Below are 24,337 nucleotides of genomic sequence, written 5' to 3' on the forward strand. Positions count from 1 at the left end.
AATCTGTCTAATTAAGCTACATCATGATATAACATCATCCGCATTTCTTTGGTTGAATTATTGCCTTGTCTTCTCTTTCAGAGAAATTCTCTTTCTTAACTGAATTAATCTTTTTCCCAACTCTGGTGCTAAAAACGTGGCAAAGAAAAAAAAAAGGAAGGAAATTGTTCAGCATGTTGGGTTTGTACCTTACTGAGCATGCACATATATTTTCTATGCATTTCCCCCCCTCAGACTGTGTCTACTGGCAGGTCATTTCAGCAAGTTTTTTTTCTTTTGCTGTAATTGAAAGCTTATTTCTTTTGCTGTAATTGAAAGCTTATTTCCCATATTTAAGGTGAAAATTGCCCCCAACATTCTGAATATTGGGTTTATCAATGGGCACATGCATTTTCTTTTGTTCTTGCATATTTGAGGAACTCAGAATCAATGTATTCACACCAAATAAAATGTATTTCTCATTCTATTGCTACAGCTTTTTTTTTCTTTCCAGTTTCAGCTTTCACGGCAAACTGTTGGAACTTATGTGTGAATTTTTATTTTAATCCGTCTTTCAAGAAACATTTTCCCAACTTTCCCAGAATTGTGTGAACTGTCTTGGGGAGAAAATGTACATATATTTCTCAGTGCAGCATGACTTCAGATAGTGTTGGAGAAGGAATGGCAGAAGACTGGTTTCAAGGTTTCATCCTAGAATCCTTATGTAGCCACAAGCGAACTAAGTGCAACCCCCCTTTGAGTGTCATTGACCTTTATCTAACTCTCAGCAGATCCTAAATGTTCGTTAAGAAGATCCATATGCATAGATTTTTAGCAATAAATCAGTTTCATGTGTTGACCTGGTCTTTTGCCCCGGACAGAACAAACTGTTCCAATTTGTTTTCTCAGATTGTCTGCAAATTTCCAAGATCATCAAATCTCACAAGAATTTAGTATTCTTGGGCAAAATGCCATGAATTTTCACTGCTTTATTATATTATCTCAAAATGGTGGGGGAGTTTATCTAAATTTTCAAGAACAGATGACCTCCTAAGACTTTAATGATTTTATTAGCAAAACATTATTATTTCAAATGTTAACTTAATCTAAGAAATGATCATGTATTGTCATAGAGTACTGGAGACATCCTGGCGTCAGCTCTACAGTCCTTGTGCTGGAGTTGTGTCTTTAGATGTTGCTGGTTGGGAAACTGTTTGTGTGTCTCCTTTTCCCCCAATACACAATTAGTACTTGTCTGGATCAAGAGGCATTTTACAATAACTCTGCTTTATGCTGCTGGCTGTGGTACCTTTACATGATTTGAAAGGACATGAATACTTTTAGGTCTGCTTGAAAGAAGTGAGATGAGAAGATTAACCAATACATTCCAATGCTAATACTGTATATCAGGGTTCTTTAAAAGCACCCTCATAATGAAAACCACTGTGTATTATTATTATATATTTTTTTACTAGATGGAGCTGTTAAAGTTCAGCAGACTCCCACATCTTGAGGGCTTTCTGAAATTGCTGCAGGGGAGACCCTCACATATTTTTTATTATTATTAAATCTGTTATTAAATCACCTTTCTGCTATTTGGTTTCCTATTGCATAGGCGAAGAGAACTGCAACCGACACACATTTCCAATTTCCTACTCTTTTTGTTGATGCTTCAATGCATGAAGTTAAATTTATCACTTCCTTTTAGCAACAATTAACTCTTACAGCCAGAGTAAGTTTAGGAGAACTGTTTATGTAGTAATAGTAGTGTCAGAGTTCAATGTCTTCAACCAATGAATTTTCTTTTATTTTCTCCCTTTTTAGATAAAATATAGGCTTAATATCTTAAATGTCTTATATTCCCCCAAAGCTGAATCTCAGTTTTGTCTGTGGTTATAATCCACCTTGAGAACACAGTTTGTCTTGGTTGCCCAGTGGTACAGAAAGTTCTTTACCAGCTTTGTTGGTTCATTACAATATGTTCTAGACCATGACTACAGGTAGTGTTCAACTTACAACTGTTAGTAACTGTTAAAAGTTACAACTGCACTGAAAAAAGTGATTTATGACCTTGTCACAATGATATATTGCGACATCCCCATGATAATGTGATCAAAATTCAGACCAGTGGTGGGATTCAAATTTTTTTACTACCAATTCTGTGGGTGTGGCTTGGTGGATGTGGCTTGGTGGATGTGGCTTGGTGGGTGTGGCTTGTTGGGTGTGGCAGGAGAAGGTTACTGCAAAATCCCATTCCCTCCCCACCCCACTAACCTGCTTTCCAGCTCCATTCGCCTGTGCAGGGCATCAAAAGAAGACCCAGCCAATCAGCTGGGACTCGGGAGGCAGAGAATAGAGGAGGACAGGGCCAGTCAGAGGTGAAATTTGCTGGTTCTCCGAACTACTCAAAATTTCCGCTACCAGTTCTCCAGAACTGGTCAGAACCTGCTGAATACCACCTCGGATTCAGATGTTTGGCAACTGACTCATATTTATGATACTTGCAGTATCTTGGGCTCCTGTGATCACCTTCTGCCAATTTCTGACCAGCAAAGTCAAAGGGAAAGCTAAATTCACTTAACAACCGTGTTACTAACTGCAGTGAGTCACTCAACAATTTGGCAAGAAATGTCATAAACTGGGACAAACTTTGCTTAACAAATGTCTCACTTAGCAATAGAAATTTGGGCTCAATTGTGGTCATAAGTTGAGCACTACCTGTAATGTAAGTTTGGCTTTTGCATCAGTTCAATGATGGTGTTACCTAGTTTGGTTAATAGCAACAGCAATAGTAAAAGCACTTAGACTTATATACAGCTTCACATCCCACTCTAGCCCCCAACAATTCTTATTTTACCAACCTTGGAAGGATGGAAGTCTGAGTCAACCTTGAGCCAGTGAGAATCGAACTACCAAACTACTGGCAGCTGGCAGTCAGCATAAGTAGCCTGCAGTACTCCATTCTAACCACTGCACCATTAATGAATGAAATGTCTGCAAGAAAACAACCAAGCTCAGAGAGTGTAGGGACTCCTCATTTCAACCTTGAGCTACAAATATTCTCCTTTGTTGAAACCTATATTAGACTCATGTTATGATTTTATATAATTGCTTACTCAAGATACGAAAAACCAAAATTCATGGCTTGTGCTGACCCAGAGTGTAACACAAACGTAACAAAATCCAAAACATAAATAAACGTCCTTTAATGCCTCCAACTTGACCCCACTGTTCAATAATTCTCAGTTGGAGATAAACTTATTCAAAAATAGTCTTCAAAAGAAAGCAATACAGTCCCAACTTAATGAGCAGATAGAAGTGAAATAAAAAACCAAAACAAACTACAATGAAGGAATTTCTACAACTGACCAGGATAAGTAATTACCAACTTCAAGGAGATAACAAGGCACAGTCTGTTAGAAGGATGCCAATCAAGATAACTTCAGCCCAAAATAACACATGCTTTGCTTCTGGCAATGCTGTGTTTTAACCGTCTCTCTTATATACTATTCTCCCCAGCTGCAACCAGAGGGGGATCATGGCCGCTTCCTCTCTCATAAGCCAAGTTGTTTCCTTCTCCGTTCCTCCCTGCATGTCCTAGGATGAAGAGGGGATGGGCCTGGTTCTTCCTCTGACTCCCCAGTTGGCCTCTGCCCTTCCCCAGCTTCCTCCACAGCCTCCGGAGCCACACCTCCACTCCCTGTCAGCTGTTCCTCCTCTCCTTCAGAGTCCGACTCTAACAAGGGCATGATATGGCTACATGTAGAAGGCACTTGGAGTCCTAGATTTGTAGCAGTTATAGTTTGTCCTTAAAATGATTGTTTAGGAATGATGATCTACCTCAGGTCCATGTTACCTTTTTACAGTCCATTCCACCCTGTTTCAGTGTTTAAAAAAGATCTGCTGTATTAAAAACCATATTTAAATATGCTTTTGAAATGCATTTTTATTCTGAACCAAATGAAAAGTAAGTTGGTAAGATTTACGTGAGCCAGAGACTGTCAGAATCTTGAAGAAGGATGAACACTGGCAGATCAGTAAATTTAGATCAGGTCTTCTTAGAATATGAATAATTAATTTCTTGAGAATCTCTATTTTCAGGGAGGGGAAAATCTGCTACAGTTGCTTCCTTTCCACATGACATGTCCCTCTCTTCTTCGCTGTCACCATCACTCTTTTTCTCCTCTGACACAATAAAAGGAACAACTCTTCCTCCTTCTCCTATTTATATGAACAGTATATGAGTAATTAATGCAGCAGTTTTACATGAATAAAAAGATTTTCATGACAAATCTGTCCAAGCAAGAGGCCTCCTCAGAAAGCAGATGCAGGGGGAAGAACAAAGTGTTGTGATGAGTAAAATGAGAACCGGTTTGGTCTAATGGTTAAAATGGTGACCTAGAAACCAGGATACAGTAAGTTCTAGTTCCACCTTAGTCATGAAATAAATACATCTGGCTGGCTTTGGGCCAATCATCAGGAGACACTGAGTTCTAATCCCACCATAAGCATGAAAAGCAGCTTGGTGACTTTGGGCCAGTCACCCTCTCTCTCAGCCCAACTTACCTCACAGGTTGTTGTTGTGGGAGGAAATAGGAGGAGAAAGATGCATAAGGTAGGGTCACTCGCTTGAGTTATTAAAAAAAATAAAGATGGGATAAAAATGTAATAAATAGGCAAACAAAAAATTCTGAGGGATTCACAATTTACTTTATGGAAAGACCAAACAAAAGGGCAGATGAAAAAACACAATGATCCTCGGGAATTCTGAGAAAATACTTAAATCTGCTTGAATCTGCTTACAGCTTACAGGTAAGACCAGCCAAGTCCTGCTATGTGCCACTGCTTAACAACCTTGATTTATTATTAAATTGTTTAAAAGAAATAGGAAAGGAGAAAAACATTACAAAAAACATAAGAAAGAACAAGAGATGTATGGACTTTCTTCTTCCTGGACATACATACATAACCTACATTTATTTATTTAGAAAATTCAACTCAATCATGGTTACTCTGGGAGACTTACAAAAATAAAATCCCAATAGAAAACTCAATATACTCCCATCTCCAACAATAAGCAAACCAAGAATTGATGGGTTCCCCAAGTCCACTGACAAAACCATGTCTTCAGGGCCTTTTGAAAGAGTATCAAAGTGGACTGAAATCTTATTTCTGCATTGATGATGCTCACAGGAAAAGAGTCACAATGGAGAAGGCCTTTCTTCTCGGTCCTACCAGATGGGCTTCCAGACCTGTGACATACCCTGCCTCCCCATTCTGATGGGTTGAGTAGATAGATATGGTAGTAGAATCTCCTTGGAGTTGCAGCCAGTGATGGGATTCTACTGATTTAACGACTGTTTCAGTGAGCACACGCTTTGCATGCAGCGCTTGAAAACCACCAATTTACAGCTCTAAAACTTACCTTCTACTGCAGCAATGCCAGTGAGTAAAACAGTTGAGGTGTGGCAATCCTCTGTGCCACACCTCAGCTGAGCTGCAAAAAGCGGAACTATAGGACAGACTAGAGCAGGGGTGGGTGGGTGAGGCCAACTAATCATCATTCGTACTGGTTTGCTTGAACCAGTGCGAACCGGTAGCAGCCCACCTCTGGTTGCAGCTCTTACTTGAAAAGTAGATGAAGTAGAAAAGTAGGTGAACTAAGACCAGCAAGGTATTTTCACAACTGCAACTGATGCAGCAGTTGTCTCCATTCCTAGATTGAGGAACACTTTAAACAGTCACTCATACCATGGTCACATCAGCTGAGCAACATGCTGTACTTGGGGCTGTCCTTAGAAGACCACTTGGATGCCTCAACTGGTCCACAGTGTGCAAGCAGTGATGGACATACTTTGATATGCTCATGTAACGCCTCTATTTTGCTAGCTGCACTAGTTGTCAATTTCTTTCCAGGGCCGATTCGACCGTTTTTGAAAGCCTCCTTTCCAACGCATCAATGTGAATGCTTTGTGCCTGTTTGGCAATTAGAGGATGTGGCATTCCTGGATGCTGCAAGAACAGAGTATTAGAAGGGCCCCTTATCCTGTATTCTCCCTTCTCCAGGGATAAGAACAGGCAAAGCAGCTGCTGCCACTGAGATTCCATTTTATCTCTGACCATCCTTGAAGAGCTGTTCTCATCTTTTATTTCGGCAGCCATGCTCTGCCTATTCGAGTGAAATTAGCTTTGCTGTTAGAGAAGGTGATGACAATGTCCCTTTAAGAAAGAATAGGAAGGCTCTGCTATTTTCAGTCTCTCAATGAGATTCGGTTCTTTCAGATTGAGACAAAACACACATGGGCATACTGACAACATACACTAGAACCTCTGCCCTGCTTTGGCAGGTGTATTGTGGTAACAGTGGCAGAGGAGATGGTTGAATCTGCTTTTCATCATTTATGCTGTTTCTAAAGGGAAATCTCCCATTCTCTCTCTGCTATGCAAAAAAAAAAAAAATTCCTGGAGGTTTTTTTCCCCCCTGTGGTAGAATACCCAGGGGGACAGACAGGCCAAATATGAATTGGTGACTGTAATAATAAGCATAATGGCTATTTTAATTTTTTACTCAATGAAACAATTTGCTTTAGACATGTATTTCCCTTTAAAGGAGAAGAACTGTCAGGCATGAAAGACCAGGTCCACACGTGAAGGTCCAATTAAACTGATGTATTGCAAGAGCCATGGTGGCAAAGTGGGTCTTTGGAGGCTTTTAAGTAGAGATTGGATAACCATTTGTCTGAAGTGGTATAGGGTCACCTGCCTGAGTAGAGAGTTGGACTGGAAGACCTCTAAGATCCCTTCCAATGCTCTTATTCTGTTAAATTCTATTTATTCTATTTCCAATGATAAAAGGAACATGCTTAGAATTCCAGAGCATGGGTGTATAATACACTTGGAGGAAGATTGCAGTATGAGAAAGAATTAAGGAAGAATTAGCAGCTGGGGGAATGGAGCAACTGTCAATTCAAGAACAGCTGATGGGAAAGGAAGAACAGACTTGGACTTCAGTGGACCACAAGGAGGCAAGCTGAAAGGTCAAGGAGAGACCAGAAGTCTCACCAGCCCAACAGATGCTGAGAATCTATAGCCAGCCAGCAGCTGATTAAAGTACCATTCTTTTTCCACTGTAACACAGCCTGAAAAAGCTAATGCTTCAGCAGCAGTTCAGAACAGCAAGTGACAGCAGTAAAAGCCAACTAACTTGAAAGTGGCTCAGTACTGTTTTATAAACTCAGGCAACAAACAGAATTATACATAGGACAAACACACAGACATTACATATAATCAGGGGTGGGGTTCAACCGGTGTAACCGCTTCGCCCGAACCAGTAGAATCCCACCCCTGTGTATAATATAATATAGCATTGGCTTAATTATAAGCCTAGAGGTTAGCTAGAAGTGTTAAGCTAGATGTTAGGAAATTGTTCGTTGAACTTTATAAATTAAAAGTCTGAAATGAACAAGGAAGATAAGTCCCCTGGCAGTCTGTTCCATTTCTCAGAAGAACCCCTCACGACACCTGACTTTAAAGGGATGCAAACATATTTTCCCCTTAAACAACATCCATAATGGGAACTTCTTGAAACATGAAAATACAGGTGAAACTCGAAAAATTAGAATATCGTGCAAAAGTTCATTTATTTCAGTAATGCAACTTAAAAGGTGAAACTAATATATGAGATTACATGCAAAGCAAGATAGGTCAAGCCGTGATTTGTCATAATTGTGATGATTATGGCTTACAACTCATCAAAACCCCAAATCCACAATCTCAGAAAATTAGAATGTTGTGAAAAGGTTTGATAGTCTAGGTTCAAAGTGTCCCACTCTAATCAGCTAATTAAGCCATAACACCTGCAAAGGGTTCCTGAGTCTTTAAATGGTCTCTCAGTCTGGTTCAGTAGGAAGCACAATTATGGGAAAGACTGCTGTCCTGACAGTTGTGCAGAAAATCATCATTGACACCCTCCATAAGGAGGGAAAGCCTCAAAAGGTAATTGCAAAAGAAGTTGGATGTTCCCAAAGTGCTGCATCAAAGCACATTAATAGAAAGTTATGTGGAAGAGAACAGTGTGGAAGAAAATGGTGCACAATCAGCAGGGATGACCGCAGCCTGGAGAGGATTGTCAGGAAATGGCCATTCAAAAGCATTGGGGACTTTCACAGGGAGTGGACTGAGGCTGGAGTCAGTGCATCAGGAGCCACCACACACAGACAGATCCTGGACTTGGGCTTCAAATGTCATATTCCTCTTGTCAAGCCGCTCCTGAACAACAAACAGAAGACGTCAGAAGCGTCTTACCTGGGCTAAAGAAAAACAGAACTGGTCTGTTGCTCAGTGGTCCAAAGTCCTCTTTTCTGATGAGAGCAACTTTGGCATCTCATTTGGAAACCAAGGACCCAGAGTCTGGAGGAAGAATGGAGAGGCACACACTGCAAGATGCTTGAAGTCCAGTGTGAAGTTTCCACAGTCTGTGTTGATTTGGGGAGCCATGTCATCTGCTGATGTTGGTCCACTGTGCTTCATTAAATCCAGGGTCAACGCAGCCATCTACCAGGAGATTTTGGAGCACTTCATGCTTCCTTCCACAGACGAGCTTTATGGGGATGCTGACTTCATTTTCCAGCAGGACTTGGCACCTGCCCACACTGCCAAAAGCACCAAAGCCTGGTTCAATGCCTGTGGGATTATTATGCTTCATTGGCCAGCAAACGTGCCTGACCTGAACCCCATAGAGAATCTATGGGGCATTGCCAAGAGAAAGATGAGAGACATGAGACCGAACAATGCAGAAGAGCTGAAGGCCGCTATTGAAGCATCCTGGTCTTCCATACCACCTCAGCAATGCCACAAGCTGATAGCTTCCATGCCACGCCACATTGAGGCATTAATTGCTGCAAAAGGGGCCCAAACCAAGTACTGAGTACATATGCATGCTTATACTTTTCAGTGGTCCGATAGTGTTCTATGTACAATCCTTGTTTTATTGATTGCATGTAATATTCTAATTTTCTGAGGTTGTGGATTTGGGGTTTTCATGAGCTGTAAGCCATAATCATCTCAATTATGACAAATCACGGCTTGACCTATCTTGCTTTGCATGTAATGAGTCTATCTCATATATTAGTTTCACCTTTTAAGTTGCATTACTGAAATAAATGAACTTTTGCACGATATCCTAATTTTTTGAGTTTCACCTGTATGCAACATTTTTTTAATTAACTCAGTTGGTGTAGAGAGTATTGAACATGATCTTAAAAGGGAGGGCTTGGATCGGTCACCAAAATGACATGAGGAAAATATGACTTATGTCCCAAAACAAGGAGAAAGCATTCATGAAAAGTTCAAGCAGACACCTCCCTAATTCATATGGGTATACACCACAGTCAGACCTGCATGATTTGGTTACTACAGTATAGTCAATGTTAGTAAAAGTAGTTTTAGGTTTCATATCAAGTGGATTGATCGATTGATTGATTGATTTGTTAAGCATGTACAAGACAAAAAGTATAAGTATGAACATAAACAAGGGAGTAAATACAGATAAATGGGGACAGTAAGACAGGGACAGTAGGCACGCTGGTGTGCCTATGCACACCCCTTTAAGGACCTCTTAGGAATGGGGTGAGCTCCATAGTAGACAGTTTGAGGTTGAAGCTGTGAGGGGTTGAGGCTGTAACAATGGAGTTGGGTAGGGCATTCCAGGCATTGACCACTCTGTTGCTGAAGTCTTATTTCCTGCAATCGAGTTTGGAGCAATTTACCTTGAGTTTGTATCGATTCTTTGCCCATGTATTATTGTTATTGAGACTGATGAAAGCATTGACAGGCAAGATGTTATAGCAGACAATTTTGTGAACTATAGTTAGATCAGACCATAGGTGGTGTAGTTCTAGATTGTCCAAGCCCAAAATTTCAAGCCTGGAGGCATAGGGAATTCTATTGTGAGTGGAGTACTTTTCTCAAGAAATACCTCTGTACTCACTCAATTGTGTTAATGTCCGATATACAGTGCGGGTTCCAGGTGGATGAGCTGTATTCAAGAATTGGTCTGGCAAAGGTTTTCTATGCCCTAGTTAACAATTCAATGTTGCCAGAGAAGAAGCTGCTCAAAATAAGGTTAACAACTCTTAAAGCCTTTTTGGCAATGCTATTACAGTGAGCTCTGGGACTTAGATTATTTGAGATAAGTACTCCTAGGTCCTTGACAGAGTGAGGGTCGTCTATGAGATTTCCTGGCTTGATTTGTATAGTTGGGTTGGCACACTGTGTCAACAAAAAACAATATCTAAAGAAAAACTTTCTCCAAATACCTGATGGCATATCATGCAGAAATATGTGTGAAGTGGTTTTCTATAACCCTAGAAGTCTAACCAATACATTAAAAATGCACAGAAGTAGGTTCAGATTTGACAGCAGGAGTAACTTCTGGATTTTATGAGCTGTTAATCAATGGAACTGCTTCCTAAATGAGGTGGTGAGTTCCCTTTCACTAGAAATCTTCAACCCGAGGTTGGATGGTTTTTGTCAGAAATGCTCCATGGATCCCGCATGGAGCAAGATATTGGGATAGATCAGTATTTTTTTTTAAACTTGGCAACTTTAATTTGCTTGCTGGGGAATTCTGGATGTTGAAGACCACATATCTTAAAGTTGCAATTTGAAAAAAAAAAACAATTGGAACAAATAAATTCTAAAGTCTTGTCCCAGCTCTTATGAGTCAATACATTGGATTTTAAAAAAATAAGATACAGGTCTGCTTATTTTTAGGAGGTAAGTATTGACATTCTTGCCTTTTCTTTCAATTTTTCATACATTCAAGTGAGGGGAGAGTCCTGTTGGTGTTTTCATATTTATTTATTTTTAAATGACTAAATAAAATGCTAATCCGTTATCAACCATACAATATATTTGAAGCATTAAAATATGGTCTGGGACAGAGATATTCCACATGGCTTTTTTCATGCTCACCCAGTCAATGGCATTTTAAGCGAAAAAGAAGAGTGCAAGCAATAACCACATTGCTGATTAAAGAAAGGGAGAAAAATACAGTGCTGTTATCCACAACTAAGCTGTTCAATTGAACTGATTCCCTTGGGATATCAGTCAGTGGAGTCCAGAATGCTATTAGCTTTAATTTTGCACAAGAAGTGCAAAAACACAAAAAACAACAGCAACAATAACAAAACAAAAAAACCTTTGCCTCTTTAAATTACCAAATATCTCTTGGGATTGAAAGGCATAAAGCTAGATATTTTTTTTGGAAAAAAAGAAAGAAAGAATACAAGTCTATCATGTCTATTACCCATAATAGAGGCAGGTTCAGTTTCTTTTTCAGATGAAATGGCATTTTGAAGACATATTGAAGAAAACTCTAGGGGAATAGTGATGATGATAAGTTATTGTTGAAGAAGAGGGCCATGTTGAGCAGAGGTTTGACCTAATATACTAGATAGTTGCTATCCAGATATACTCGGACTTGAACATGCATATTAGAGAGGATGGCTTTACTGGTCACAATCCAAAATTCACCTATCCTGATCTATGGGCTTCCCAAACCATTCTTTTCTGGTGAAGGGATTAGATGAAACACCAGGCCCCATGGTGCTAGTTTATTACAAGTTATGCATAGAAGAGACATGGTGGCTCAGTGGCTAAGATGCTGAGCTTGTTGATCAGAAAGGTCAGCAGTTCAGCAGTTTGAATCCCTAGCACCGCATAACAGAGTGAGCTCCCATTACTTGTCCCAGCTTCTGCCAACCTAGCAGCTTGAAAGCATGTAAAAATGCAAGTAGAAAAATAGGAACCACTTTGGTGGGAAGGTAACAGCATTCAGTGTGCCTTCAGCATTTAGTCATGCTGGCCACATGATCACAGAGACGTCTTCGGACAGTGCTGGCTCTTCGGTTTTGTAACAGAGTTGAGCAGTAGAGTCAGAAACGACTAGCACGTATGTGGAAGGGAAACCTTTACCTTTTCCTTATGCACAGATACCTTGGAGACAGAACATTCCAGGAATGCATGGGAAGTATCTGACTTGATGGTAATATGTGTGGGAAGGATTTAGACATTCTGGTAGACCACACATGAAGCATTTGAACAACCCAGGAGAGAGTAAAAATGACACTTCTTTACAAATTTTTGGAAGGAGAGATTTGTTTGTCTATGGTGGCAAAAAAACAAACAAAAAAAACAGGAGTTATGAAGGGAAGTGTAATTCATGACACCTAATGCCTTTTATCCCAAAGGTGCTTTTTCAAGAGGCAACTAGGCTTGTTTTTCTTTGAAGATGTTTTGCTTTTCATCCAAGAAGCTTCTTCAGCTCTGATTGGATGGTGAGGAATGGAAGGATTTATACTCCTTGAAGACAGCTAGTCTTTTTGCATTCTTTTTTAGAGCATGGGTATCAAACTTCTGGTGTCACATTGCCATCATGTGACATTTCACCATGTTTTCCCTATTCGTGGAGCTGGGGTGGGCATGGCCTACATGTGGTGCATCTGGCACATGGCCTGCCAGTTTGACACCCTTGTTTTAGACAGTCTTGGCCTCCACACCCATTTGCACTACCCAGGTGACCCTGAAAACACAGATAAACTGCCATGTGGACTCAATGACTCTATAAAAGAATGCAAATGACTGTCTGCAAGGAGTATAAATCCTTCCATTCCCCACCAACCTGTCAGAGCTGAAGAAGCTTCTTGGATGAGAAGGGAAATATCTTCAAAGAAAAACAAGAAAGTCCTGTTTCCTCTTGAAAATGCACCTTTGGGACAACCCTGACCTGGATGAGTGAGAATCTCCACAGACAAATGTTTTTTTTAAAAAATAAACTTTGTTAGTTGTAAAAGATGCTAGCCAACTCCTGGTATTTTCCCCCTATGATCCTGTTACTATATATTTGTCATTGCAGTGTAATCTTGGGTTGTATCAACAGAGGTACAGTTATGAGATGATAGAGAGACAGTTCTGCTCCATGCTGTACTGGTCAAGCCAACCTAAATAATGTCTTCACTTCTGGTCACCACAAATACAAAAAGACATCAAGAAACTAGAATGAGTGCAGAAAAGATCAGTAAAGATGGTGAAGGCCTCGGAGGCTAAATCCTATTAAGAACCATTAAAAGAATTTAGAAATGTTTTAGCCTAAGGAAAAAGCTAAGGAGAGACATATGGCCATCTGGCAATGCTTGAAGGACTATCACAGGGAAGAAGTCAGTTTTGTTCTGGATAGTTTCTGAGACTAGGATAAGAACCAATGGGTGAAGGGAGAGCGGGGAGGGAGGGAGGGAGAGAGAGAAGGAGAGGGAGAGAAAGAGAGAGATCCAAATTTGAGATAAGGAGGAATTTCCTGTCTGGGACAGTTATTAAATAATGGAACAGCTTGCCTGTTGGAATTACGGATGCTCTATTAATGGAGGTTCAAAAGCAAAGGTTGAATAATCATTTGTTTTAGATAATCTGAGGATCCGTGCCTGGGCAAGGGGTTGGATTAAGAGAGTTCCAATGTTCCTTCTACCCCTATGAGCCTATGAAGTTCTGGTGGTCTTCACAAGTTTGTTATTTCTCCCAGGACTTATCAATTCATCCTTTCCAGGGGTCATTTGTAATTTTCTGAAAATTAATCTTCCAGAACAGATTGCTTTGTTTGAGACATGAGACTTACACAGCTGTAAGTGGTCCCAATGGGCATAGCGAGTTGCCTTTTGAGAGAAGCATTCATTTCACTATTGTAATTTTTTAAAGACGTTGTTTTCCCTTCCACGGCCTGTGTTACAATATTATTAGATTTTTTAAAAATATTTATTTTCTGTTTCTCTCTGTGTGTCTGTCTGTCTCTCTCTCTGTCTGCCTCTGCCTCTGCCTCTCTCTTAAAATCTGTTGTTAATGCTGTAAGTTGCACTGATTGGTGCAAAGGCATGAGATCAGCAAGATGTGTCTAGTGGTGGGATTCAATTTTTTTTACTACAGGTTCTGTGGGTGTGGCTTCGTGGGCGTGGCAGGGGGAGGATACTGTAATATCTCCAGTCAGAGGTGGTATTTGCCGGTTCTCCAGACTACTCAAAATTTCCACTGCTGGTTCTCCAGAATTGGTCAGAACCTGCTGAATTACCACCTTTGGATGTTTCCCTATGGAATATCACCCTACTGAAATTTGGGAGGTATTGCTTATTGTACCCTATGACTATTATTAAGTGTTGTACCTTAATTCAATTCTTAACAAATGTATCTTTTCTTTTATGTACACTGAGAGCATACGCACCAAGACAAATTCCTTGTGTGTCCAATCACACTTGGCCAATAAAGAATTCTATTCTATTCTATTCTATTCTATTCTATTCTATTCTATTCTATTCTATTCTACATTCTATAGGTGAAACTAATAAAAATAGAATATCATGCAAAAGTTCATTTATTTCAGTAATGCAACTTAAAAGGTGAAACTAATATACGAGATAGACTCATTACATTGAAAGCAAGATAGGTCAAGCCATGATTTGTCATAATTGAGATGATTATGGCTTACAGCTCATAAAACCCCCAAATCCACAATCTCAGAAAATTAGAATATTGTGAAAAGGTTCAAAGTTCTAGGTTCAAAGTGTCCCACTCTAATCAGCTAATGAAGCCATAACACTTGCAAAGGGTTCCCGAGCCTTTAAATGGTCTCTCAGTCTGGTTCAGTAGGAATCACAATCATGGAAAAGACTGCTGACCTGACAATTGTGCAGAAAACCATCATTGACATCCTCCATAAGGAGGGAAAGCCTCAAAAGGTAATTGCAAATGAAGTTGAATGTTCCCAAAGTGCTGCATCAAAGCACATTAATAGAAGGTTATGTGGAAGGGAAAAGTGTGGAAGGAAATGGTGCACAAGCAGCAGGGATGATCGGAGCCTGGAGAGGATTGTCAGGAAAAGGCCATTCAAAAGTGTTGGGAACTTTCACAAGGAGTGGACTGAGGCTGGAGTCAGTGCATCAGGAGCCACCACACACAGACGGATCCTGGACATGGGCTTCAAATATCATATTCCTCTTGTCAAGCCGCTCCTGAACAACAAACAACGTCAGAAGCGTCTTACCTGGGCTAAAGAAAAACAGAACTGGTCTGTTGCTCAGTGGTCCAAAGTCCTCTTTTCTGATGAGAGCAACTTTGGCATCTCATTTGGAAACCAAGGACCCAGAGTCTGGAGGAAGAATGGAGAGGCACACGCTGCAAGATGCTTGAAGTCCAGTGTGAAGTTTCCACAGTCTGTGTTGATTTGGGGAGCCATGTCATCTGCTGATGTTGGTCCACTGTGCTTCATTAAATCCAGGGTCAATGCAGCCATCTACCAGGAGATTTTGGAGCACTTCATGCTTCCTTCCACAGACGAGCTTTATGGGGATGCTGACTTCATTTTCCAGCAGGACTTGGCACCTGCCCACACGGCCAAAAGCACCAAAACCTGGTTCAATGCCCGTGGGATTATTATGCTTCATTGGCCAGCAAACGTGCCTGACCTGAACCCCATAGAGAATCTATGGGGCATTGCCAAGAGAAAGATGAGAGACATGAGACCGAACAATGCAGAAGAGCTGAAGGCCGCTATTGAAGCATCCTGGTCTTCCATACCACCTCAGCAATGCCACAAGCTGATAGCTTCCATGCCACGCCACATTGAGGCATTAATTGCTGCAAAAGGGGCCCAAACCAAGTACTGAGTACATATGCATGCTTATACTTTTCAGTGGTCCGATAGTGTTCTATGTACAATCCTTGTTTTATTGATTGCATGTAATATTCTAATTTTCTGAGGTTGTGGATTTGGGGTTTTCATGAGCTGTAAGCCATAATCATCTCAATTATGACAAATCACGGCTTGACCTATCTTGCTTTGCATGTAATGAGTCTATCTCATATATTAGTTTCACCTTTTAAGTTGCATTACTGAAATAAATGAACTTTTGCACGATATTCTAATTTTTCAAGTTTCACCTGTATGATGCCATATTTTCAAAATAACAGTCTCCTGCAATAAGTTGAACTTTAATCAGTTCCTCCACTTCTACTGGATTGCATTCATTCCTCACAAAAATGATTCTAAAATGAAATGGCCTTAGTAAATAGTTTGTGAATACTAGAGCTTAACATATTGAAATGGTATAGGGTCTCCTGCTTAATCAATGGAACAGGTTGCCTTCAGAATTATGGGTGACACATCACTGGAGACTTTTAAAAAGAGAATGGACAACCATTTGTCTCGAATGGTATAGGATCTCCTGCTTAAGCAAGGGGTTGGACTAGAAGATCTCCAAGGTCCCTTTTAATTCTGTTATACTGTTAAGCCTAGACTCTGTGATGGGTGGGATAACATATTGAGATCATCTACGAGTTAGTTACCTCTTGAATGGCTTCTGAAGTATAAAGGCTAACATTGACATGCTGCAGCAAAATTTTCTTCCTTGCTTTCAAACTCTACTTAAACATTATTTATTTAGTATAAGGCATGAAATGCATGGATAGCAGCAGTAAAATGTATGAAAAGAACACATACTAATATGATACACGTAAGATGAAAATGTGCGGTCAATTTTCTAAGATATAAAAAATTCAAGAAGTTATATATTAAGTTACAAGTTACATTTTAAAATACATTTGTTCATAAAATAAGTGTTCTATATATTAATATATATTAAATATTGTTCTAAGGCCTTGAGAGTTGCCTTATATATAATATAATAATCTGAGTTATAGAGGAAATGTGAATTGCCCTGCCTGAATTGGGGTTTGGATTTTTCTCCACTGCAGATGAAGCTTTATGATGAAATTCTATGGACTGAGCTGGGTCATAAAGATAAGCACATGTTTTGCTGGCTGTCACAGAACAGAATAACAGAGTTGGAAGGGACTTTAGAGGTCTTCTAGTCCAAACCCCTGCTCAAGCAAGAGACTCTATAACATTCTGGACAATTGGCTGTCCAGTTTCTTCTTAAAAGCCTCCCATGATAGATCACCTACAACTTCTGAAGGTAACCCATTCCATTGTTCTCACTATTAGAAAAAATCTATTTCTAGGTTGCTTCTCTACTTGATTAGTTTCCATCCATTGCTTCTTGTCCTGCCTCCTGGTGTTTTGGAGAATAGTTTGACTCCCTCTTCTTTGTAGCAGCCCTTGAAATATTGGAACACTGCTATCATGTCTTCCCTAGTCCTTCTTTTCAGTAAACAAGACATACCCAATTCCTGTGACCGTTCTTCATATGTTTTAATGTCTGGCCCTCTAACCTTCACTCTTTCCAGTCTCGGAGTTTCAACATCTGTTTTATAATATGGTGACCAAAACTGGATGCAATATTCAAACTGTGTTCTTACTACAACATGGTGAGAGAATTATTCACCTTCATTCTCATAACTTGACAACAATTGTTGACCAATTCCAACTTTTAAAGCTTTTATCTCTGCTCTGCTCTTAACATTTGAGAAAACAATCTTGCATTTTCCAATACTTCCAATACTAAAGAACAGTAATGGAATCATATCTTCCTGTGAAATCCCAAATATGACAACAATTTCCCTTTGAGCAATCTGTCAATTGCCATTAATTAGTTCATTGATCTTACACTTTGTTCTAATATAAATCAATTATTCCAGTTTACTTTTTCACATTTTTGGCCTAGTGATAAACAATACTCACATCAGCATAGTCATTGTCTTAAACAGGCTGAATTTCAGGGTAAATTTCAATCAGAGGAACTAAAAATTCAATTGTGGCACATCACTTAAATCATAGTAAACATGAATAAAGTATGCAATAAACATGAGTTCCCCCTAAAGTTGAAATGAATGCTTTTTAATTGAGAAGACCTTGATTGAACATAGGGGTTGAATTCATAAATGTATCAATGCAACCACAGTATTATATCTCATTTCCTTTTGCTTAAACAAGAGTTGATAAACAAGTCTACTCACCTTCCCATATGTAAGCTGGGTTCAACAATATCATAGACTAGGCTAAAATGGGGCCAGGTATGTTATGATTTGACCGGAGGGGTCTTTGGTGCTTTCTGAGTTTGGTTGTTTTGTTGCAGATGTTTCAATAACAAATTAGATAACATCCTAAGTGCTAGGATGATGATGAAGAAGAAGGAGGAGGAGGAGGAGGAGGAGGAGGAGGGAGGAGGGAGGAGGAGGAGGAGGAGGAGGAGGAGGGAGGAGGAGGAGAAGAGAAGGAGAAGGGAGAAGGGAGAAGGAGGAGGAGGAGGAGGAGAGGAGAAGGAGAAGGAGAAGGAGAAGGAGAAGGAGAAGGAGAAGGAGAAGGAGAAGGAGAAGGAGAAGGAGAAGAAGAAGAAGAAGAAGAAGAAGAAGAAGAAGAAGAAGAAGAAGAAGAAGAAGAAGAAGAAGAAGAAGAAGAAGAAGAAGAAGAAAGCACTGATAGTACTAACACTGATGATGTTGTCTAGTTTGCTACTGAAACACCTGCAAGAAAACAACGAAGCTCAGAAAGCATCAAGGACCTCTCATTTCAACCCTACAAATATTCTCCTTTATTGGGTATTATTTTGTCTATTCTTTTAGCATGCTGAATGAACCAGTCATCACATTAAGGCATGAAATGGTTTATCTGAACACAACATATTCACAACAATTGTGTTTGATTAACCTAAATGTAGAATTAGCATATTATGTGAACATATCCACATTGTAGTTATGTTTTTCCCCCAAAAACCACATAGGTTTAACTTGGAAGGCCACCAATTCTTGGACAGAATTAATCTTTTGTGACACTAAACATTTAAATTCCAGTGACCATACAATGGAGGTGGGAGTTCAAACTTTTATGTGATGTTTATAAAAGGATAAAAACTAGACCACACTAAGCAGTATTTAATGCAACATACACAAGAAGAAACGGGAATAAGATTAGAAGCTGTATGTATTCCAATAAGCCATCTCAGGGCATGGCAGATGCATGAGTATAAGATTAATAGATTTGATATTTCTTTCTCTGCCTCAAGAACTAAAAGGAGTCCTCATCCTAGCAAGGTTAACTCTAATCTCATTTTAATATTTTCTGCCTGCGCATTTGTTCCTATTTTTCTTCTCTCTCCTTTTTTAAAAGAAAAAGAGAAAAAGGTTTTGCCAAATTATGTAGCTTCTTTGTCCCCAGCAACCTTGTAGGTTGTAGAACTTTGAGAAAGTATTTGGGAATAATGAGGAGTTAGCCACCCCCGTTGATGTTAGAGTGAGATGGATTTTTTTAAATTGGACTATGAAGAGTTTTCTTTTTAATTTTGTAATTGCTTGATGTAAGTGGCTCACAATTTTGGAATTGAGTGACAAAGAAGCTAGAGTGAATAACTGAATAAATAGTCAGGAAAAGAAAACTATATTCTTTTTTTATACCCCCACCAATGAATCTTTGCAAAAACTTGCCCTAAGTCAATCTTTTCAACAGCTCTTGAAATTGTTTAAAGCTTACAAAATATAATGCAATCATATTGCATTGAGTCGGTTCTTGACCAATATGCTACAAAGGTATTGCTATCATTTCCCTTGGCATTTTCAATGAGTGCTTTAAATATTGTTTTGTTTAGTCTATTTACTAAGCTGTTTCTTGGTTGGTTGGTTGAAGCAGACAAAGACATACTGGTGTTTACTATTCACATTATCCCGGTCTTGTGCTCTTGCTGACTTAACTCTAAAATGACTTAAGACTTGAAGAAAGTTAGCACCCACCCCTCCTAGAAGAATGACATATTTTAAGGAAATGTTAAAAAGAAAGAATCTCAGCCAGTCTTCTGAAAGCTTGCAGATTTGCACACAAACCACTTAACAACAGCAGAAAGCAGATGTTTCAAGGTGTTTAATGTCAAACAACAAACTTCCCATCTGGCAAGAACGGCATACAATCCGGTCTAGGTTAGCACTGGAAACTTCTGCCTTCCAATGCTATTTAAAGGTATAAACACACCCACCTAAATGCTCCTATCTCCTGTACTCATCCCTAATTAGACCCTTAATTACCCTCTAGGTCACCTGTTAGGAATATAAGTCACCTAACAGGTATTTGGGTTAGAAATATATAAACCAGGATAAACATTTTAGTACTATGTCTTTAAGAGATTGCAAAAAATGCAGGTGGGTGTGGTTTCTCAAACGGCCATAAGATGGAGCCAGAAACCTGGTTTGTTTAGTCTGAGTCTCAGAAGAGAGTGTAAGTGTATCTCTGTTTCCTTCTGTTGGAAAGTATTGCCGTTGCTCCATTTCTTCTAATTGACTGATATTACTGGATTTTATGTAAGTCTGATACTGAACTGTTTTTGACACTGGAATTTGATATTTGGATTATCCCTGGATTGAAAAACTGACTGATTTTACCTGTGAATGACTTTTGGACTGCTTATTTTGGACTTTGCTTAAACTTTCTGGAAGTAAAAACCTACATTTAATGTACAGTGTATCTGTGTACTGTGTGTGTATTATTCAAACACTTCTCTCAAATACGTCTCCCTGTATGCACGCATTCTCCTAATGGGGAATTACCTCAACATCACCATCCGGTTATACCTAATATGTCCATTGTTTCCTATCACTGCAATCTATCTTTTGCCTATGAACCCTATCTACTCGTGAGTAAACTATATACCCAGATTTCCCCCCCATCATCCATTGCAAAATTGATTCCAAAATCCACAAAAGACAGGGGGTTTCCTGGATTCCGCCTCTCATCACCGTCGACCATCCCGCTCCGCCGATGATGCATCTGATGCAGCTAAACAATCCCGGAAGTATATAGTTTCAGGCTTCAGCGGCTCTTGCAAACGTGCCGATGGGCTCCATTTATCTATCAGCACTAACAGAGCCCGACAATTTCCCCTAAAAGAGAAATGGAAACCTTAAGGGAGACAGAAACTCAGCTCCCTGCAGCTCCCTGCCCCCAGCAGGTATTTGGTGCCAATTGAGAAAGATTGGGCCAGCCTATCTATAAGACAAAAGACCTCCAGCTCCAGCGTGATGGGATTAAGACATGGTCCTCCAAGACATAATAGGTTTATCTATCAGCAGAGCTCACCCCATGGCACAACCAAGCCCCTTCATTGCATCAGCCCAGGTTCAACCAACCTTAATTCAGACAACCTCAGCTGTGACTCCTGCATAGCCCCCTGTGAGTCTGACAGCCAATAGAATACATACCCTTGCCACAGGAACAGGAAGCCTAAATTCAAAGCAGTGGTGGGATTCAATTTTTTTGCTATTGGTTCTGTGGGCATGGCTTGGTGGGCGTGGCTTGGTGGGCATGGCAGGGGAAGGATACTGTAAAAAATCTCCATTCCCACTCCACTCCTGGGGGAAGGGTAGTGCAAAATCCCATTCCCTCCCCACCCCACTAATCTGCTTTCCAGCTCCATTGTCCTGTGCAGGGCAACCAAAGAAGACCCAGCCGATCAGCTGGGACTCAGGGGGCAGAGAATAGATGGGGGCGGGGCCAGTCAGAGGGGGCATTTGCTGGTTCTCCAAACTACTCAAAATTTCCACTACCAGTTCTCCAGAACTGGTCGGAACCTGCTGAATACCACCTCTGATTTCATCCCTTCCTTGGGCCACCACCCAGAAAGCTAATAAATTTCAGCAGAAGCCATTTTCAGTACGGAAGTAAGGACAAGCTATTTGGAACTCTTGAATTTCTGGAACGGTTTGGCGGAGGAGAATTTTCATAGCGTTGCTCCTTATGGCTAGAAAAAATAATTTATTTTTGGTTCACGTTTCCTCTCATTCCCGCTGCCTTTCCATTTTGTATTTCCATCTGACACTTTGCATTTTAAAATTTATCCTGCGGCAGATTATTAGGGTTGAATTCAGTCTAAATCCTAGAAAAAAGAGATGGGGGTACAGCGGAGAGGGAGATTAATATGTGAAGTGAGAAAAGGGAAGGGAAGGAAAAAAAAAATCCCGACTGATCCATGACTACATCTGATGCAAATAAGAGCTACATTCTATCAAAATGTAGAAATTATAATGCAATTCAATGGCTTAAAGACTTTTTAAAAGGGTGAAAATGTGTGCTGTATTTTGACAGAGCCAAGATGTCTGTGCTGAGTGCTGGGGCTGGAGCTCAGTCTAGCTCAATATGTCTTGGAGATGATTTGACAAGAACAATTTCAATGCTCAGTTTAATGCACTTATGACAAATTTAAGTGATGAATTGAGGCCCAGGAGGCCATGTGACTAGAATTAGAAGGCACAGATTTCCTTTTTATATATATATAGGAGCAGCTACAGGGCAGTTCAGTGCTGACAAGCATACTCAAAGTCAGGTAAAGGAAATGTACAAAGAACATTATGTCAATGGCAGAGACAATGGAAAGCTATATATTTATCAAACCGTAATTTCACCAGGTGAAACTTTGCAGCCCCGGAAAGACAGAGATGTCAGTGGCTCCCTTGATACACAAGAAGAACAGAATTAACTTGGCAGAAAGTTAGCTCCCTGAGAAGAGCAGACAATAGAGCACAGTTTTAAAAGTCACTTTCCCAGCTTCTCATTTGCAATTTACTTGGCTTCTTCTGCCACTGATGATATGATCTGCCTGGATTCTGACTGCAGTTTCTGAAGCCATAAGACAAGCACAGAAGAACCTACACTTCCAACCAAATTACACCCTGTTTCCCATAGAGGCTTGTTTGATGATGATGATGATGATGATGATGATGATGATGATGATAATCATAGAATCATAGGACTGGAAGAGACTTTGGAGGTCTTCTAGGCCAACCCTCTGCCCAAAGCAGGAATCCTTACACCATCTCAAACAGATGTTTGTCCAATATTTTCTGTTGTGTTGATTAATCAGTGTCACTGTCAGAAAATTCCTCCTTATTTTGAGTTGGATCTCTCTCTGATGAGCTTCTATTCCAGTGTTGGGATTAATTTTTATTTTACTACCGGTTCTGTGGGCGTGGCTTGGTGGGCGTGGCAGGGGAAGGATACTGTGAAATCTCCATTCCCTCCCCTCCCCACTAACCTGCTTTCCAGCTCAATTCTCCTGTGCAGGGCAACAAAAGAAGACCCAGCCGATCAGCTGGGACTCGGGAGGCAGAGAATAGATGGGGGCGGGGCCAGTCAGAGGTGGTATTTGCCGGTTCTCCGAACTACTCAAAATGTCCGCTACTGGTTCTCCACAACTGGTCAGAACTTGCTGATTACCACCTCTGTTCTATTCATTGCTCCTTGTCTTGCCCTCAGTGCTATGGACATCCTCTTCTCCATGGCAGCACTTCAAGCATTGGAAGACAGCTACCACACCTTTCCTGAGCCTTCTCTTCATTAGGTTAAACGTGCCTAGTTCCCTTAGCCATGCATGGTATTAAGGTTTACCTTCCAGACCCCTCATCATCTTTGTTGCTTTGTCTGCACACTTTCTAGGGTCTTAGCTACTATTTTGTATTGTGGTGATCAAAACTGGATGCAGAAGTCCAAGTGTGGTCTTACCAAGCAGTTGTGGGAAGCCCACCTCCACCCCCTGGTACAATGAAAAGTTTTGTGGAATATTAAAAGAAGGCAAAATATTATATTTCCCTAAAGGAAGAAATGGAGAAACTTGCTTCTGGAGACAGAAAGCAGCCCCCACTTTCCTTAATAGCCCACAGAAGATGTCAGCACTTAAGAGATAAAGAGCTTATTGTAAGAAACCAAGTATCTAGGTAGCCCTATTCATAGGCAGAGCAAATACTGCAGGCAGAAATCCATACAAGGCAGGATATTTTGAAATTCCCTGCAGCAATGTCTGAACAAAGGTAGGATTAGCCCTCAACCACAACAGGAATTGTCCAGCACCCTTTCAGTTGTACCACTGCCAGCAAACTTCAACCAAACCCGGGAGCTCAGACAACCTATAGAGCCAGCTATGACCCCTACATAACCCATACATAGCCCCATGGGAGTCTGATAACAGCCAATAAAAACATGCTCTTGCACAGGAACAGGAAGTTCAAGTGTAAAGCCCAAATAAGGTATAAAACCCCTCACTCTCAACTCCATTTTGTCAGCTGCACCAAACCTATATTACTATATAAACCTATATATTATATATATAGTATATTACTAGCATTATTGTCATTTCTAGTACGATGGATTCAGCATTATTCAGATATTATAGTAGACCTGGACACTTTTTGGAATTAACTCCAGACTATTTGCCTCTGGTTGATTTACATGATTGTATGTTCTAGGGTGCAGTTAAATTGAGACATAGAACTCTTTTCTCAATAATTGATTTTACACATTACTGTATTTTTGTTTTTTGGGATAATTTCATGCTTGGTGTCAAAGGTAACTCAAAAATCAGTATTGCACTGGGAAATAGAATAACGT

The 24,337-nt window shown here is 40.1% G+C and overlaps 1 long non-coding RNA gene across 1 annotated transcript in view; it reads right to left on the minus strand.

Annotated features, from left to right (window-relative positions):
* The window catches only part of LOC148131083 (uncharacterized), a 578,568-nt gene that overhangs the window by 236,887 nt on the left and 317,344 nt on the right, over window positions 1-24,337 (minus strand). The window contains exon 2 of the long non-coding RNA XR_015748425.1: window positions 20,388-20,458. This is a non-coding gene — a long non-coding RNA (uncharacterized LOC148131083). The remainder of the gene's footprint in view (window positions 1-20,387; window positions 20,459-24,337) is intronic.

Source organism: Notechis scutatus, chromosome 3, assembly GCF_049901735.1.
Source record: "Notechis scutatus isolate UNSWTSFEM ecotype Mainland chromosome 3, rNotScu1.2, whole genome shotgun sequence".
Taxonomy (NCBI): Eukaryota; Metazoa; Chordata; class Lepidosauria; order Squamata; family Elapidae; genus Notechis; species Notechis scutatus.